At 44.7% G+C, this 17,194-nt stretch overlaps 1 protein-coding gene across 1 annotated transcript in view; it reads right to left on the bottom strand.

Moving 5' to 3' along the window:
• Positions 1 to 6,356, bottom strand: part of cemip (cell migration inducing hyaluronidase 1) — a 143,141-nt gene extending 136,785 nt beyond the window's left edge. Inside the window, exon 1 of the mRNA XM_079497686.1 lies at positions 6,171 to 6,356. The gene's annotated coding sequence lies outside the window, so the exon portion shown is untranslated. The remainder of the gene's footprint in view (positions 1 to 6,170) is intronic.
• Between the last annotated feature and the right edge of the window lie 10,838 nt (positions 6,357 to 17,194).

Here is a 17,194-nt window from a genome sequence, read left to right on the forward strand (position 1 = left end):
ACATATCTATCTGTCTATATCTATCTATCAATGTGTGCGTGCGCTACGATAAGCTATCAGTGATACAGGTCAGTACGGTGGGGAGGGTCAGTACGGTGTTGATGGCGTCGGGTCAGTACGGTGTTGATGGCTTGCGCAGGAGTCACACGTGTTCCTAATCTCCGTCCGCCTCATTTGGGATTCCGCTTAAAGGCTGCTAATCACATCTGAAGCATTCTTGGCCCTGCCTGTCGCGTGCAGCCCCCCCCCCCCCCCCCCCCCCTCTTTACAGCAGCAAGATAATATATCAAGATACAAAAACACCCAGGAAAGGAAAAAAGAAAATAAAAAGCTATGTTTTCCTTTGGGAATGCATTCCAGAGCTATAGCGTGTAGCACTATGTCTATACGGTATATCAGAGATAAGGGCTGTGTGGATATGAGGGGAAATTAACAAAGGATGGAACATCCAACAGGAAGGACTCAATAAATCCAGCCTGTCCGTCTGAAGATATCTCCCGTTGGGATGTTGAACAACTCTCTAAAGCCCAATTTAAAGATAAAGTTATACTTCTTTGTACGGCAGTGTCGCACATCGGAGAACAGCAGATCTATAAGATATTTTGTTTAAGGCGTGCGACGACACATCGTCGTACAACGGAATGTGTGTGTGTGTGTGTGTGTGTGTGTGTGTGTGTGTGTGTGTGTGTGTGTGTGTGTTACCGCCGGCTGACGAGCCTGCGCACGTGCGCTGCACACACGCACGGGCAGTGAGACCATCCAACAAACACCTGCCTACCTCGAGGGACTTTGATCTAAATTGGATCCTTTAGGGGTCCACTGAGATGCAGTCTGCAAAAATATATATATATATGGCTGCCAACTGAGTGCTGTTTGTACACTGCCTACTTTAAACGTGCCTCGTTTCTCTGCCCGCAAAGTCTGGGACGTAAAGTCCACTGGAAGCAGACAGACAGACAGACAGACAAAGCATGTCTCTCACTCTCTCTGCATTCAGTCAGATGAGAGAGAGACAGCCCTGTCAATGCCCAGAATAGCTCACTCACGCACACACGCGTGCGCGCGCGCACACACACACACACACACACACACACACACACACACACACACACACACACACACACACACACACACAAACACACACAAGAAATAAGCGCCAGCGGCATGAGAGTGTCAGATGCCAAGGGAATGCCTGCTATCAATTTACAGCCAGTTATCCCTTCAGTCAAAGCCCCGCTGCCTGCTTTATGCCATTAATTAAAAACATGGATTGGGAGCACAGGGAGACGGAGTGCATGTACGTACGTTCGTGCGTGTACGTGCATGTGCATGTGTGTGTGCGGCCGTGCGCGTGCATAGCGGGTGAAAGCGGGGTTGACCCGGCCTTACAGTACGAGTGTTGAAAACAACTGCTCTAAAATCATTTCACAGCCCATTAGACGTCTGACGGACACACACACACACACACACACACACACACACACACACACACACACACACACACACACACACACACACACACACACACACACACACACACACACACACACACACACACACACACACACACACACACACACACACACACACACACACACACACACACACAGTACTGGCCTAGTACAAGCAGTACTAGGCCAGAGAGAAGTACTGGTTTCTACACAGACTCCACCAAATATGATGAACAGATTTCCAAAGTAGACTTGTTGGGGAAAGAGCAAGTATGCACGCAGGGCACAGCCACAAAACCTGTGTAGACACTAGACAGACAGACAGACAGACAGACAGATACTTACTTACTTGCACGCGCGCACACACACACACACACACACGGGAGAGAGAGAGTTTTTCCAGACACACACACGGGAGAGAGAGAGTTTTTCCTCTCCCTCTCCATCCAGCGTAGAGAGCTGATGGTTTCCTGAGGTAAACTGTGGCCTTTGGCTGCTCGCCCAGCCATCCACGGTGGCAAGACTTTGACACTGACTCCTCCTGTGTGTGTGTGTGTGTGTGTGTGTGTGTGTGTGTGTGTGTGTGTGTGTGTGTGTGTGTGTGTGTGTGTGTGTGTGTGTGTGTGTGTGTGTGTGTGTGTGTGTGTGTGTGTGTGTGTGTGTACGTGTCCACTCCTGCCCAGCTGTTTGGAGGCTTCGTCTCTCAGCTTCACATACTGTAGCGAAATGTACAAGACTTTCCACTGAATGGATGCACTCTGGCTGGCCTGAACCACGCATGCACGCACGCACGCACGCACGCACGCACGCACGCACGCACGCACGCACGCACACACGCACACACACAGGAGCTCTCAGTCTAGAAGAACTACAGCAGAAATAGTTGAACTCACACCAGACCAGATAGTTGAACCCAGACCAGACTAGACGCACCAGAGCAGCTGGACATTGATATGCAAAAATGCAAAACAGTGAAATCCTAAATTATCTCTCTCGGGGCTGTCGTAATTTTTAGATGTCAGAGACAACCCCCCCCTGTCGGTCTGTCTGTCTGTCTGTCTGTCTGTCTGTCTGTCTGTCTGTCTGTCTGTCTGTCTGTCTGTCTGTCTGTCTGTCTGTCTGTCTGTCTGTCTGTCTACCTGTGTGTCAGTCAGTCAGTCAGTCAGTCAGTCTTGGCATCGACTCATATATCATCACTAAGTCTATATTATCCTCACCAACATAATTCATTGTGTTCTCCGTCTTTCAGCCTTTCTATAACCTTAAAGTACACTGAACCACTTTGTTAAAATAATAATGTTTCTGGGGTTTTTAAGAACTATTTTCAATCTTGTACCACGATAGGGATGCCACATCACTTCCTCTATAGGGCTCACCATCACTTCCTCTATAGGGTGGCAGTGGCTCGCCATCACATCAAACCACTGTCATATCACCATTACATCACTGTCATTAGTGCCATATCACCATCTCATCACTGTCATATCACCATTACATCACTGTCATTAGTGTCATATCACCATCTCATCACTGTCATATCACCATCAAACCACTGTCATATCACCATCTCATCACTGTAATATCACCATCAAACCACTGTCATATCACCATCTCATCACTGTCATATCACCATCAAACCACTGTCATATCACCATCTCATCACTGTCATATCACCATCACTGTCATATCACCATCAAACCACTGTCATATCACCATCAAACCACTGTCATATCACCATCACATCACTGTCATATCACCATAAAACCACTGTCATATCACCATCTCATCACTGTCATATCACCATCAAACCACTGTCATATCACCATCTCATCACTGTCATATCACCATCACATCACTGTCATATCACCATAAAACCACTGTCATATCACCATCAAACCACTGTCATATTACCATCACATCACTGTCATATCACCATCAAACCACTGTCATATCACCATCTCATCACTGTCATATCACCATCAAACCACTGGCATATCACCATCACATCACTGTCATTAGTGTCATATCACCATCACATCACTGTCATTAGTGTCATATCACCATCTCATCACTGTCATATCACCATCAAACCACTGTCATATCACCGTCATATCACTGTAATACCACCATCACATCACTGTCATACCACCATCACATCACTGTCATACCACCATCCCATCAAATCACCATCATATCACAATCACCATCAAATCACCATCACATCACCATCATATCACAATCACATCACAAGTTCACAATCACAACATAAAGCCTAGCTTGCATGACAGATTAACTATTTAAATTAAATATAACTTGTACAAACATAGAACAACGTAGAAGCATTGTTATTAAGTTGCTCCAGTGCACCACAGGCTGCATATAAGCTTCAGGCTGAAATAGTCAACTAACCTGTTAGTTCTATAGGGTTGACTGACTCAGCCTCAGAGCTCCGGAGGCGCTTTTCATTGAGAGTTTGAGACCGAGTGCACTTGACTTGACGTCCCCCGTGGCCGTGGGCCCACTGGGCCGTGCACGGCTCAGTCTTGGCATCGACTCATATATCATCACTAAGTCTATATTATCCTCACCAACATAATTCATTGTGTTCTCCGTCTTTCAGCCTTTCTATAACCTTAAAGTACACTGAACCACTTTGTTAAAATAATAATGTTTCTGGGGTTTTTAAGAACTATTTTCAATCTTGTACCACGATAGGGATGCCACATCACTTCCTCTATAGGGCTCACCATCACTTCCTCTATAGGGTGGCAGTGGCTCGCCATCACATCAAACCACTGTCATATCACCATTACATCACTGTCATTAGTGCCATATCACCATCTCATCACTGTCATATCACCATTACATCACTGTCATTAGTGTCATATCACCATCTCATCACTGTCATATCACCATCAAACCACTGTCATATCACCATCTCATCACTGTAATATCACCATCAAACCACTGTCATATCACCATCTCATCACTGTCATATCACCATCAAACCACTGTCATATCACCATCTCATCACTGTCATATCACCATCACTGTCATATCACCATCAAACCACTGTCATATCACCATCAAACCACTGTCATATCACCATCACATCACTGTCATATCACCATAAAACCACTGTCATATCACCATCTCATCACTGTCATATCACCATCAAACCACTGTCATATCACCATCTCATCACTGTCATATCACCATCACATCACTGTCATATCACCATAAAACCACTGTCATATCACCATCAAACCACTGTCATATTACCATCACATCACTGTCATATCACCATCAAACCACTGTCATATCACCATCTCATCACTGTCATATCACCATCAAACCACTGGCATATCACCATCACATCACTGTCATTAGTGTCATATCACCATCACATCACTGTCATTAGTGTCATATCACCATCTCATCACTGTCATATCACCATCAAACCACTGTCATATCACCGTCATATCACTGTAATACCACCATCACATCACTGTCATACCACCATCACATCACTGTCATACCACCATCCCATCAAATCACCATCATATCACAATCACCATCAAATCACCATCACATCACCATCATATCACAATCACATCACAAGTTCACAATCACAACATAAAGCCTAGCTTGCATGACAGATTAACTATTTAAATTAAATATAACTTGTACAAACATAGAACAACGTAGAAGCATTGTTATTAAGTTGCTCCAGTGCACCACAGGCTGCATATAAGCTTCAGGCTGAAATAGTCAACTAACCTGTTAGTTCTATAGGGTTGACTGACTCAGCCTCAGAGCTCCGGAGGCGCTTTTCATTGAGAGTTTGAGACCGAGTGCACTTGACTTGACGTCCCCCGTGGCCGTGGGCCCACTGGGCCGTGCACGGCTCAGGAACGCACCATGCATGTCGTGGGCCGTGCACGGCTCAGGAACGCACCGTGCGTGTCGTGGGCCGTGCACGGCCCTGGAACGCACCGTGCGTGTCGTGGGCTATCGTGTCTGCAGAGTGCTGGAACGCACCGAGAACGCTCTCTCTCTGGTCTCTCTCTCTCACCCACCCCCTTTTCCCCTCACTGTAGGCCAATATGTTTTCTTTACCCTTTGTTGGTTTAACAGTTTTTTGTATTGAGTTGTGCTTGAAATGTACTGTAATTCTGCAAACTTCAATGAATCAATCAATGGATGAATTCATGAAGCTACCGGAGATGTACGCGTTTCAAAGCAACAGTGGAACGTACCGCAGCGAGCCTGATGCCTCCACCGTGGAGGTAAACTGTAATCAGCCACTGATTAGAACGCCGCTGTGTTCACTAGAACCGCTGCCAGCCTGCCACCGTGTCATGCCATAGGTCATGCCGAGCAGCCGGTGGTAGAGTAGAGCCACTTTAAATGAATAAACCCCAAAACAACTACTGTGGTGGTGGTGCATCATTCACCGTGCATGGCAGCACGGGCGTGCGCGCTACCTGGCACACACACACACACTGACACACGCGCGCGCGCGCACACACACACACACACACACACACATACACACACACACACACACCCTTTCCAGCCCACCTGTAGCAGCACTCGCGGGCAAAATACGCGCGGAACGAAATGGAGACACCACCACGCAGGCACCGCACGCACGACGCATGGAATGGATAGATAGTCATAGAGAGAGACAGACAGACAGACAGACAGTGTACCAACCTGTAGACGTACAGACAGACGGACGGACGGAGGACAGTTGTAACATGCAGGTTGGTCTCGTCTCGTTGTTTGCAGACAGGACTTTAGAATGGACAGCGTCCAGTTGGTTAGAACGGACAGCGTCCAGTTGGTTAGCAGCACCGACTCAACAACAAGCCTTCATGTACAGTTAGACTGCAGCGCAGACACACATTATAATATCATACTGTAACACACAGTCATCTCTCTCTCTCTCTCTCTCAGCTCGGCTCCGTCTATTTACTACAGCTGAACAGAGAGACACGCCCACTGCACGCTGATTGGTCAGGTCCAACAATATGGGAGCCTAAATCTGACTGTCTCTGGGTGTGTGTGTGTGTGTGTGTGTGTGTGTGTGTGTGTGTGTGTGTGTGTGTGTGTGTGTGTGTGTGTGTGTGTGTGTGTGTGTGTGTGTGTGTGTGTGTGTGTGTGTGATTATATATTATATTTAGTTATGTTCTGGATGAAAACAAACAGATCGTTAAGGAACTGTTTCCTAATCTGGAGAACAAACAGGTGAGGTACCCCCCTCCCCCCTCCCTACGTATACCAAACTGTTACCCAACGGCTCGGGACCTTAGAGCTCGGGACCCGCCTGTGAGTCCATATGTCTATTTATTTATTTATCAGATTTTATTTTCAAACATTAAAACATTTATAGCCTGTATTTCAAAATATATATAAAAAAATAAATAAAAAAAATGCTTGTATACATTTTAAAACAAACAAAAATTAATTTCACGAATAAAATAACAATAATTTAGAAGCAGCCTATAGTGAAAATAGCCACGCATTGTGTGAGCTTGTAGATCTGTGTGTGAGCTTATAGATCGGTGTGTGAGCTTGTAGATCTGTGTGTGAGCTTGTAGATCTGTTATATCTTCACTGGGCTGTCTTCTCTGTTGGGTCTCGACTCGACCTCAAAACTTTTTGGAACAACCACAGAACCCCCCCCCCCCCCCCTCATATCATAATTACATGTTTATGCTTTATGATTGATTCAGCCCCAGACTGGAGCCTTGTGACTGACTGACTGGCTGACTGACTGACTGGCTGACTGACTGACTAGCTGACTGACTGACTGACTGACTGACTGACTGACTGGCTGGCTGGCTGACTGACTGACTGACTGACTGACTGACTGACTGACTGACTGACTGGTGAGGGAGTCCATCATATAAACACATCCTGATTATTGGGTTATATGTTTACTGACTGCCATGATGTCATTTATTATGAGCTTAGGACAGAGGACACGAGGAGGCTAGGACAGCGGACACAGGGATGCTAGGACAGAGGACACTAGGGTCCATCATAGGAACACATCCTGATTATTGGGTTATATGTTTACTGACTGCCATCATCTCATAATAAGAGCTTAGAGCAACAGGACAGACAATGACATGAATGTGAATGATAACAACATGACGGATCAATCAATCTCAAATCAATGCATGTTGTGTGCAGATCTATCCCCGTTTCCACCCATAAGGGCCGCTGTTGTTAACATGTAGGCTACGGCATTAATGGTGGTGAAAAATGCATGATGATGATGATCATATGCAGCCCACATCTCCAAAAAACAGCGACTGGTTCTGTAACTGCTGGGTAAACACGCACGGCTCTAATCTGTGTGTTGTTCCGCCCACCCGCCCACCCGCCTGCCCACCTGCCCGCCTGCCTGCCTGCCTGCCTGCCTGCCTGTCTGTCAGGCTCCAGTAGGGACAGTCAGAGCTGGAAGAATGATGCCCGCAGTTGGCACACGGCCCTAACTGTGCTCATTGTTTACTAAGGCCTTGTATCAGACGAACATGGTCTGTTCCGTCCGTGTTTCATGGCCGCCTCAATGCTTTTCCAATGGAAGTCACGTGGTTTGACCAAACACTTGTGTTTGATGGGGGGAGGGTGTTTGGTCAAACCACGTGCAGACTTCCATTAGAAAAGCATTGAGGCAGCCATGAAACACAGACGGAACAGAGCATGTCCGTCCGACATGTGTGTATAAGGCCTTAATAAACCAGTTTGGCACACTGTTTACCTCATAAACCAGGTTGGCACACTGTTTACCTCATAAACCAGGTTGGCACACTGTTTACCTCATAAACCAGGTTGGTACACTGTTTACCTCATAAACCAGGTTGGCACACTGTTTACCTCATAAACCAGGTTGGCACACTGTTTACCTCATAAACCAGGTTGGCACACTGTTTACCTCATAAACCAGGTTGGCACACTGTTTACCTCATAAACCAGGTTGGCACACTGTTTACCTCATAAACCAGGGTACACTGTTTACCTCATAAACCAGGTTGGCACACTGTTTACCTCATAAACCAGGTTGGCACACTGTTTACCTCATAAACCAGGTTGGCACACTGTTTACCTCATAAACCAGGTTGGCACACTGTTTACCTCATAAACCAGGTTGGCACACTGTTTACCTCATAAACCAGGTTGGTACACTGTTTACCTCATAAACCAGGTTGGCACACTGCTTACCTCATAAACCAGGTTGGCACACTGTTTACCTCATAAACCAGGTTGGCACACTGTTTACCTCATAAACCAGGTTGGCACACTGTTTACCTCATAAACCAGGTTGGCACACTGTTTACCTCATAAACCAGGTTGGCACACTGTTTACCTCATAAACCAGGTTGGCACACTGTTTACCTCATAAACCAGGTTGGCACACTGTTTACCTCATAAACCAGGTTGGCACACTGTTTACCTCATAAACCAGGTTGGCACACTGTTTACCTCATAAACCAGGTTGGCACACTGTTTACCTCATAAACCAGGTTGGCACACTGTTTACCTCATAAACCAGGTTGGCACTGTGTTCACTGTTTACCTAATATAAACCCGGGCGGACACGGTGGCATGCCCCGAGGTAATACTGTACGAAATGTTGCATGTCGAGTTGATTTGCATGAAATTAGAGCTCCTATAGGCTGTGGCACTCTGACTGCATCACATGCATCATGCATGCATGTGTTAATTGGTTTGTTTGTGGTCGCAGCCAATCAAATGTTATCCTATTTGAATTAACTTGGGACTATTACTATTTGTTGTCCTGTGTATATGCAACCGACCTCAATAATTATTTATAATAATAACTCCATGTTCCATGAGGGATGGGGGGGCATGGCACTTAAATCAAACAAATCATTCATTCATTTATTCATAAAATGAAAGCAGGCATGCATTGTGCGTAAATTTATATAGCGCCTTTATCCAAGGCTTCACACACACACATTCATACACCTTACATAGATTGTGCATTACATTCACGTACGCATTCACCCCTTCACACACACATCTTTACATAGATTACGCAGATGCAGACGTGGTATGTTAATGTTGCATTTCTTTGTCCTCTGTCTTTCTGGATTTATTGTATTATCGAATAAGTGGGCTAACATGGCTGTTTGTTATTGCAGGGCCAGTGAATGACAACACTGCTGTTTTGCTATAGCTTATGCCGTGCCAACCATAAAATAAAGTATTCTGTCCACTCCTTCCCATCCACCGCCTGGGCTCCCATGGGATGGAATGGAGCGCTTGCTATCTTATGTATAATGTTAATGTGGTCCACCCTTTGTAGCCTCGGTCCACAAATGCAGGCTTTATAGCCAGGGTCATCATTGTTTTGTTATTATTTTATTCTGTCTGTTAGTTGTGTTGTGACTTGGGAGGCCAATGGGCACTAGGCCCATAACAGACTGCAAGCTACTTCTAGTAGGCTAAATTATGTACTTTGAATGTGTTTCACTATGAGTCCCCAACTGCTGTTCTGTGTTCCCCTCTGCAGGACTGGTGCTGGGGAGCCCCGTTTGGGACCAGGTGGCGCCCCATGGCAGTGGTAACCCCCTTTCTGTTGTGCTTGATTGTAATTCTTTGGTTTGGTTTGATTTGTGGGGGTGGCGCTGCCCTGGGTCGGTCAGCCTGGCCCTCCCCTCTTCCCCTTAGCCCTGGTCCCTAGAGGCCCAGTATCGTTGGTTAACTCACTGTTTTAAATACTTTTATTCCCCATGAATGCATTTGCTTTTTTAATGATGCTGATGATTTATGTGTAATTATAATAAAACATTTTGTATTTTGGTTATACCTGTTTGATGTTCTGCCTTTATTAATTTAAGTGTACAATGAACCTTGTGGAGAGTAATTCATGTTTCAGGTGGTTTACCTTGGAGTATTTCCTAGGGCGCAATCCCCTAGGTGGCGTAGTTGGCTATTCTAATTCATACCGCCATGCTACACATACAATAGATAAATTGTCTAAATAGTCTTGGACCAAGCATGGTGAGCGTATTGCCCTGTGCACCATAGCCCCAGTGCCCACACTCATTGAAGATACAATAGAGCTTAATTGGCACAGACATTATTTTATTCAGCTAATTTCCACCAAAGCCCTGGTCTTCTCTGCAGCTGAATACTGTGTCACAGTGCCCCAGACCAGACTAGTCTGCTCTGGTGGAGGAGCCCTCATGTCAAAAACACACGATGAGCTTGTACATTGTCTATTTTCAGCATGCACCCAAGTGTAAACCAAGTGCACCCATGGTTCCATTCGTACACTCTCGGAGTCATGGCGGTCCTTCCTTGCAAATAAAACATTTGAGAACCAGTACCACTAGTAGCCTACTAGTGGACACAGATAGAATACACTGATTTACTCTGACACTATGGCATCATAGTGTCAGAGTAAATCAGTGTATGTATTCTGAAGAAAGCCTGCAGACTTGACATTCAGAAATTGGGTTTTGGGTGCCACGAACAAGGCCAAGTCTTTGCCACGGACACATTTGTACGGACATGCTGATGACCCCTGAACATAATCCCTCCATCGCCTTCGGCCATTCTGGCCTGGCTGGCATAATGAACAGACATCTATACTTTAGAGGAAGAGTGAAATAGAAAGCTGTGAGTCAGACAGAGTTCTATTCAGTTGCTACCGGGAAGCTCAGGAACTGTGAACTCCCCTGGTCCCTAAACTGTGAACTCCCATCCGCCGGCCTGCGCGCGCGCGCGCGCACACGCACACACACACACACACACACACACACACACACACACACACACACACACACACACACACACACACACACACACACACACACACACACACACACACACACACACACACACACACACACACACCATTATTCATTTTGGCTAAAGTGGAGATAGTCCGGCAGCCGAGGTGGACGGGTGGGAAATTTGGTATTATAGTCTTTTTTATTGGCCTAAAATATTGTCTATATACATACATACATTCATGAATCCACTTGCTGAACATGGGCATTTTATAGGGGTTTCTTGTGACCCTACCATTAACATCCTATGGCAGGCAAAAATGTAAAAAATGTCAAACTTTCCTTTTGCTTTAAGTAGCATGTGACATGTCAAACTAGGGGTTTTTCATGATTCTGAATCCATTCGAAGCATTAGTTTTGCACATCCAGTAGAACTAAATGTCAGGGAGGGACTAGTGGAGAAGAGATCCAGTAGAACTAAATATAAGGGAGGGACTAGTGGAGAAGAGATCCAGTAGAATTAAATGTCAGGGAGGGACTAGTGGAGAAGAGATCCAGTAGAATTAAATGTCAGGGAGGGACTAGTGGAGAAGAGATCCAGTAGAACTAAATGTTAGGGAGGGACTAGTGGAGAAGAGATCCAGTAGAACTAAATGTCAGGGAGGGACTAGTGGAGAATAGATCCAGTAGAACTAAATGTCAGGGAGGGACTAGTGGAGAAGAGATACAGTAGAACTAAATGTTAGGAGGGACTAGTGGAGAAGAGATCCAGTAGAACTAAATGTTAGGGAGGGACTAGTGGAGATTGGAGAAGAGATCCAGTAGAACTAAATGTCAGGGAGGGACTAGTGGAGAAGAGATCCAGTAGAACTAAATGTCAGGGAGGGACTAGTGGAGAATAGATCCGGTAGAACTAAATGTCAGGGAGGGACTAGTGGAGAATAGATCCAGTAGAACTAAATGTCAGGGAGGGACTAGTGGAGAATAGATCCAGTAGAACTAAATGTCAGGGAGGGACTAGTGGAGAAGAGATACAGTAGAACTAAATGTTAGGAGGGACTAGTGGAGAAGAGATCCAGTAGAACTAAATGTTAGGAGGGACTAGTGGAGAAGAGATCCAGTAGAACTAAATGTTAGGGAGGGACTAGTGGAGAAGAGATCCAGTAGAACTAAATGTTAGGGAGGGACTAGTGGAGAAGAGATCCAGTAGTACTAAATGTTAGGGAGGGACTAGTGGAGATTGGAGAAGAGATCCAGTAGAACTAAATGTCAGGGAGGGACTAGTGGAGAATAGATCCAGTAGAACTAAATGTCAGGGAGGGACTAGTGGAGAATAGATCCAGTAGAACTAAATGTCAGGGAGGGACTAGTGGAGAATAGATCCAGTAGAACTAAATGTCAGGGAGGGACTAGTGGAGAATAGATCCAGTATAACTAAATGTCAGGGAGGGACTAGTGGAGAAGAGATCCAGTAGAACTAAATGTCAGGGAGGGACTAGTGGAGAATAGATCCAGTAGAACTAAATGTCAGGGAGGGACTAGTGGAGAATAGATCCAGTAGAACTAAATGTCAGGGAGGGACTAGTGGAGAATAGATCCAGTAGAACTAAATGTCAGGGAGGGACTAGTGGAGAAGAGATCCAGAAGAACTAAATGTCAGGGAGGGACTAGTGGAGAAGAGATCCAGTAGAACTAAATGTTAGGGAGGGACTAGTGGAGAAGAGATCCAGTAGAACTAAATGTCAGGGAGGGACTAGTGGAGAATAGATCCAGTAGAACTAAATGTCAGGGAGGGACTAGTGGAGAATAGATCCAGTAGAACTAAATGTCAGGGAGGGACTAGTGGAGAATAGATCCAGTATAACTAAATGTCAGGGAGGGACTAGTGGAGAAGAGATCCAGTAGAACTAAATGTCAGGGAGGGACTAGTGGAGAAGAGATCCAGTAGAACTAAATGTTAGGAGGGACTAGTGGAGAAGAGATCCAGTGGAACTAAATGTTAGGGAGGGACTAGTGGAGAAGAGATCCAGTAGAACTAAATGTTAGGGAGGGACTAGTGGAGAAGAGATCCAGTAGAACTAAATGTTAGGGAGGGACTAGTGGAGATTGGAGAAGAGATCCAGTAGAACTAAATGTCAGGGAGGGACTAGTGGAGAATAGATCCAGTAGAACTAAATGTCAGGGAGGGACTAGTGGAGAATAGATCCAGTAGAACTAAATGTCAGGGAGGGACTAGTGGAGAATAGATCCAGTATAACTAAATGTCAGGGAGGGACTAGTGGAGAATAGATCCAGTAGAACTAAATGTCAGGGAGGGACTAGTGGAGAATAGATCCAGTAGAACTAAATGTCAGGGAGGGACTAGTGGAGAATAGATCCAGTAGAACTAAATGTCAGGGAGGGACTAGTGGAGAATAGATACAGTAGAACTAAATGTCAGGGAGGGACTAGTGGAGAAGAGATCCAGTATAACTAAATGTCAGGGAGGGACTAGTGGAGAAGAGATCCAGTAGAACTAAATGTCAGGGAGGGACTAGTGGAGAATAGATCCAGTAGAACTAAATGTCAGGGAGGGACTAGTGGAGAAGAGATTCAGTAGAACTAAATGTTAGGGAGGGACTAGTGGAGAAGAGATCCAGTGGAACTAAATGTTAGGGAGGGACTAGTGGAGAAGAGATCCAGTAGAACAAAAACACGAGTCATTTTATGCTTGGTTGTGTGCAGGTGTCACTCTCCGAAAAGCAGCGACACGTTGTGAGCTTGCAGATCTGTTATTTCCGGCACACTGCTGAGTATAATAAATCAATACACTGCTTATTTCAAACTTGCAACAAATACAGGCTTGTATTGTAGTGTATTGATTGATTTGCTTTTCAAATTAATTGACACTTTCTGTGCTGTTTCAGGGCCGCCACAGACCTGTGGTGATTTCTCTAACAATGGACACACACAGGCCTGTTCTATTCATTTATTGGACCATGTTGTTCAAAGTGAATAGAACAGTGGTAGAAACAACTGAACTTGTACTGCTAATATATTGACAACATAACAGTGACAAAATAAACTATTAAGGAAAAAAAACGCTGATGGTCTAAACTCTAAACTGACATGAGACGCAGAAAGCAAAGGCAACAATATAATGAGGGGAAAAAATATGAAACATGAATCAAGATGAGCCTCAGACAGAAAATAAATGTTCTGATTCCTTCTCCCCTGCAACGATGAACTCAACAACACAACGGAATGGATTCTATTCATCGTCAACATGTTGTTGGTTTACTCAAACACAAGCAAGCTGTTCACATTTGATAAAAGACATCAGATCACGCCTGCTTTAATAGTTAATATGCAAATCTGTCCAAAAAGCCATGAGTTATTCTTCTTTTTGAATGTTATTTTTTTGTGGCTTTCACCTTTATTTTATATTTTTTTATGGAGGGACAGACAGTAGGCTGACAGGAAATGGGGAGAGAGATGCAGGGCAGTGAAGGCCGTCGGGATCGGGAGTCGAACTCGCGGCACACTGCCAGACTGGATTACCAGCCAAGGTGCCTGGACCGCTGAGCCACGTACGGCCCAGGCCGCCATGAGTTATTCTGTGATGGAATAACGTGACTCATTTTTCCCATAGACGTTTCAGAAAGTATTTATTTAAAGACATTTAAGACTGAGACAAAGACAACTGTTGTACCCTGCCCTTTTTTTTTCTGTAGGCCAGGTGTAGCTGTAGGCCAGGTGTAGCTGTAGGCCAGGTGTGATGACCCCTGGTCAGATGACGCCTGGTCTGAACGCATTGTGATGACCCCTGGTCGGAACGCATTGTGATGACCCCTGGTCAGATGACCCCTGGTCAGATGATCCCTTGTCAGATGATCCCTTGTCAGATGACCCCTGGTCAGATGACCCCTGGTCAGGACACATTGTGATGACCCCTGGTCAGGACGCAGAAGTGTAACTTGTTGTTGGATGAAGTTTTTAAGGTACTCTAGCAGCCTGACCTGGCCTGGGTCAGCCCCACCCTCCCAGAGTGTTGTGTTTACAATCCCCTCCACCTGGACCACATCCCGGCCTCATGGTCAGGCTGACCCAGTTCGCTCGCCTCGCCTCGACACTTTGGGGGCATGAGAAACAATGAGCTAAGTGTTGCTGTGGTGAAGGCAGCATCATGTGCTCAAAATAGACCAAATTATGTTCCGACCTCGACTGTAGAAGAATTCTTAAGAATTCTAGCTTAATAGTTCAATAGTAACAACCTAAACACGTCCGGCCCCAAGTGGGTGCTGACTGACTAATTAGCATGTTAAGTCCAATATGTGCCGTTTCTGACCACGGCTAAGTCATTGATTATTTTTTCATGTCATATGAAAGCAGGGAATCATAGCTTCAAATTGACATTGGTTGTTCAGTTTGACCCACCAGTTTTGGAGATATGGCTTAAAGAGTAATGTCTTGCAGAGAAACAGCAAGTTGAGAAAACATGTAGGCTTGAAAGGTTCACTTCTGTGGACTCTAACATTACACCTAGCTACATTTAAGCATTTATTTCATATTTACATGTCGATTTCAGCTCTGACAACAGACATGCTCTAGTATGTGAAGAGTCTGCCTGTGCTATTAACTCGTTTTGGATAAAAAAAACCCTCTCCTGAACAGTTAGTCTTGCCGCCATGACTCTATCAAAAAGAGTCACATATTATAATATTAATAGAATTAAAATTATATATTTTTTTTTCATGGAACCTGAGGCTCAGCCTGGCCCGACTCATTTGTATAGAGGGTATGTGCGTGACATCATCCTCAAACCCGGAAGTTATGCAGGAACGCCTACTGCAGAACTTTCTGGCCTTGACAGCCCATACATCTAAAGAGAAAGGTCCTATCTGATTGACAGCCCATACATCCAAACAGAAAAGTCCTATCTGATTGACAGCCCATACATCCAAAACAGAAAAGTCCTATCTGATTGACAGCCCATACATCCAAACAGAAAGGTCCTATCTGATTGACAGCCCATACATCCAAAACAGAAAAGTCCTATCTGATTGACAGCCCATACATCCAAAACAGAAAAGTCCTGTCTGATTGACAGCCCATACATCCAAAACAGAAAAGTCCTGTCTGATTGACAGCCCATACATCTGAACAGAAAACTTGTATTTGATTGCATTAAACGGCGATAAAGGACATTATACTCACTTTGCCACTCACTGTATTCATGTGCATACATACATCTATACATTTTCGGCCCAAAAACATGGGGTCAGGTTGGGGCAGAATTTGACAACTCTAGTGCGTAAAGTTTCTATTTAAAATTATCAATGATTTAATAGTCATTCCCTATTGTACAATAGAGACTAAAAGTCTTATATAAAGACTCCTTAATACTGTATGGTAGCACTGCACAATTAATCAGTCAACTCCATAATACTGTATGGTCGCGCTGCACAATTAATCAGTCAACTCCATAATACTGTATGGTCGCGCTGCACAATTAATCAGTCAACTCCATAATACTGTATGGTAGCACTGCTATTATTATTATTATTAAAGACAATACACATTTATATATAATTAATGTATAATTAATGTAGTAATTATTATATCATTAATGTAGAAATTAGAATAGTGTGAGAATCGTGATCTCAAATCTTGGAGGAAAATCAAGAATCACATTTGAGCAAGAATCATGAAGCACTACTGTATGGGTACAAAAGGGGACACGCCAATATATGGGCATAATTATACTGATGACATCAGCGATCTCCATATAAGGGCATAAAAGGGCCAAAGGACTGACAGATACGGAGATGTGGGAATCTTGGTCGGATTGGCAGTGCGACCGACATAGGTGAGTGGTGAACCTCTAGTTTACAAAAAAAATCTCAAAACAATAATTATTCATAAAATAGTTTAAACTAGATAAAGTGCTCCTCGGGGGACAGGTCTCCACCAGGTCAGGTTGTGGCC

This window comes from Electrona antarctica (genome assembly GCF_951216825.1).
Source record: "Electrona antarctica genome assembly, chromosome: 3".
Taxonomy (NCBI): Eukaryota; Metazoa; Chordata; class Actinopteri; order Myctophiformes; family Myctophidae; genus Electrona; species Electrona antarctica.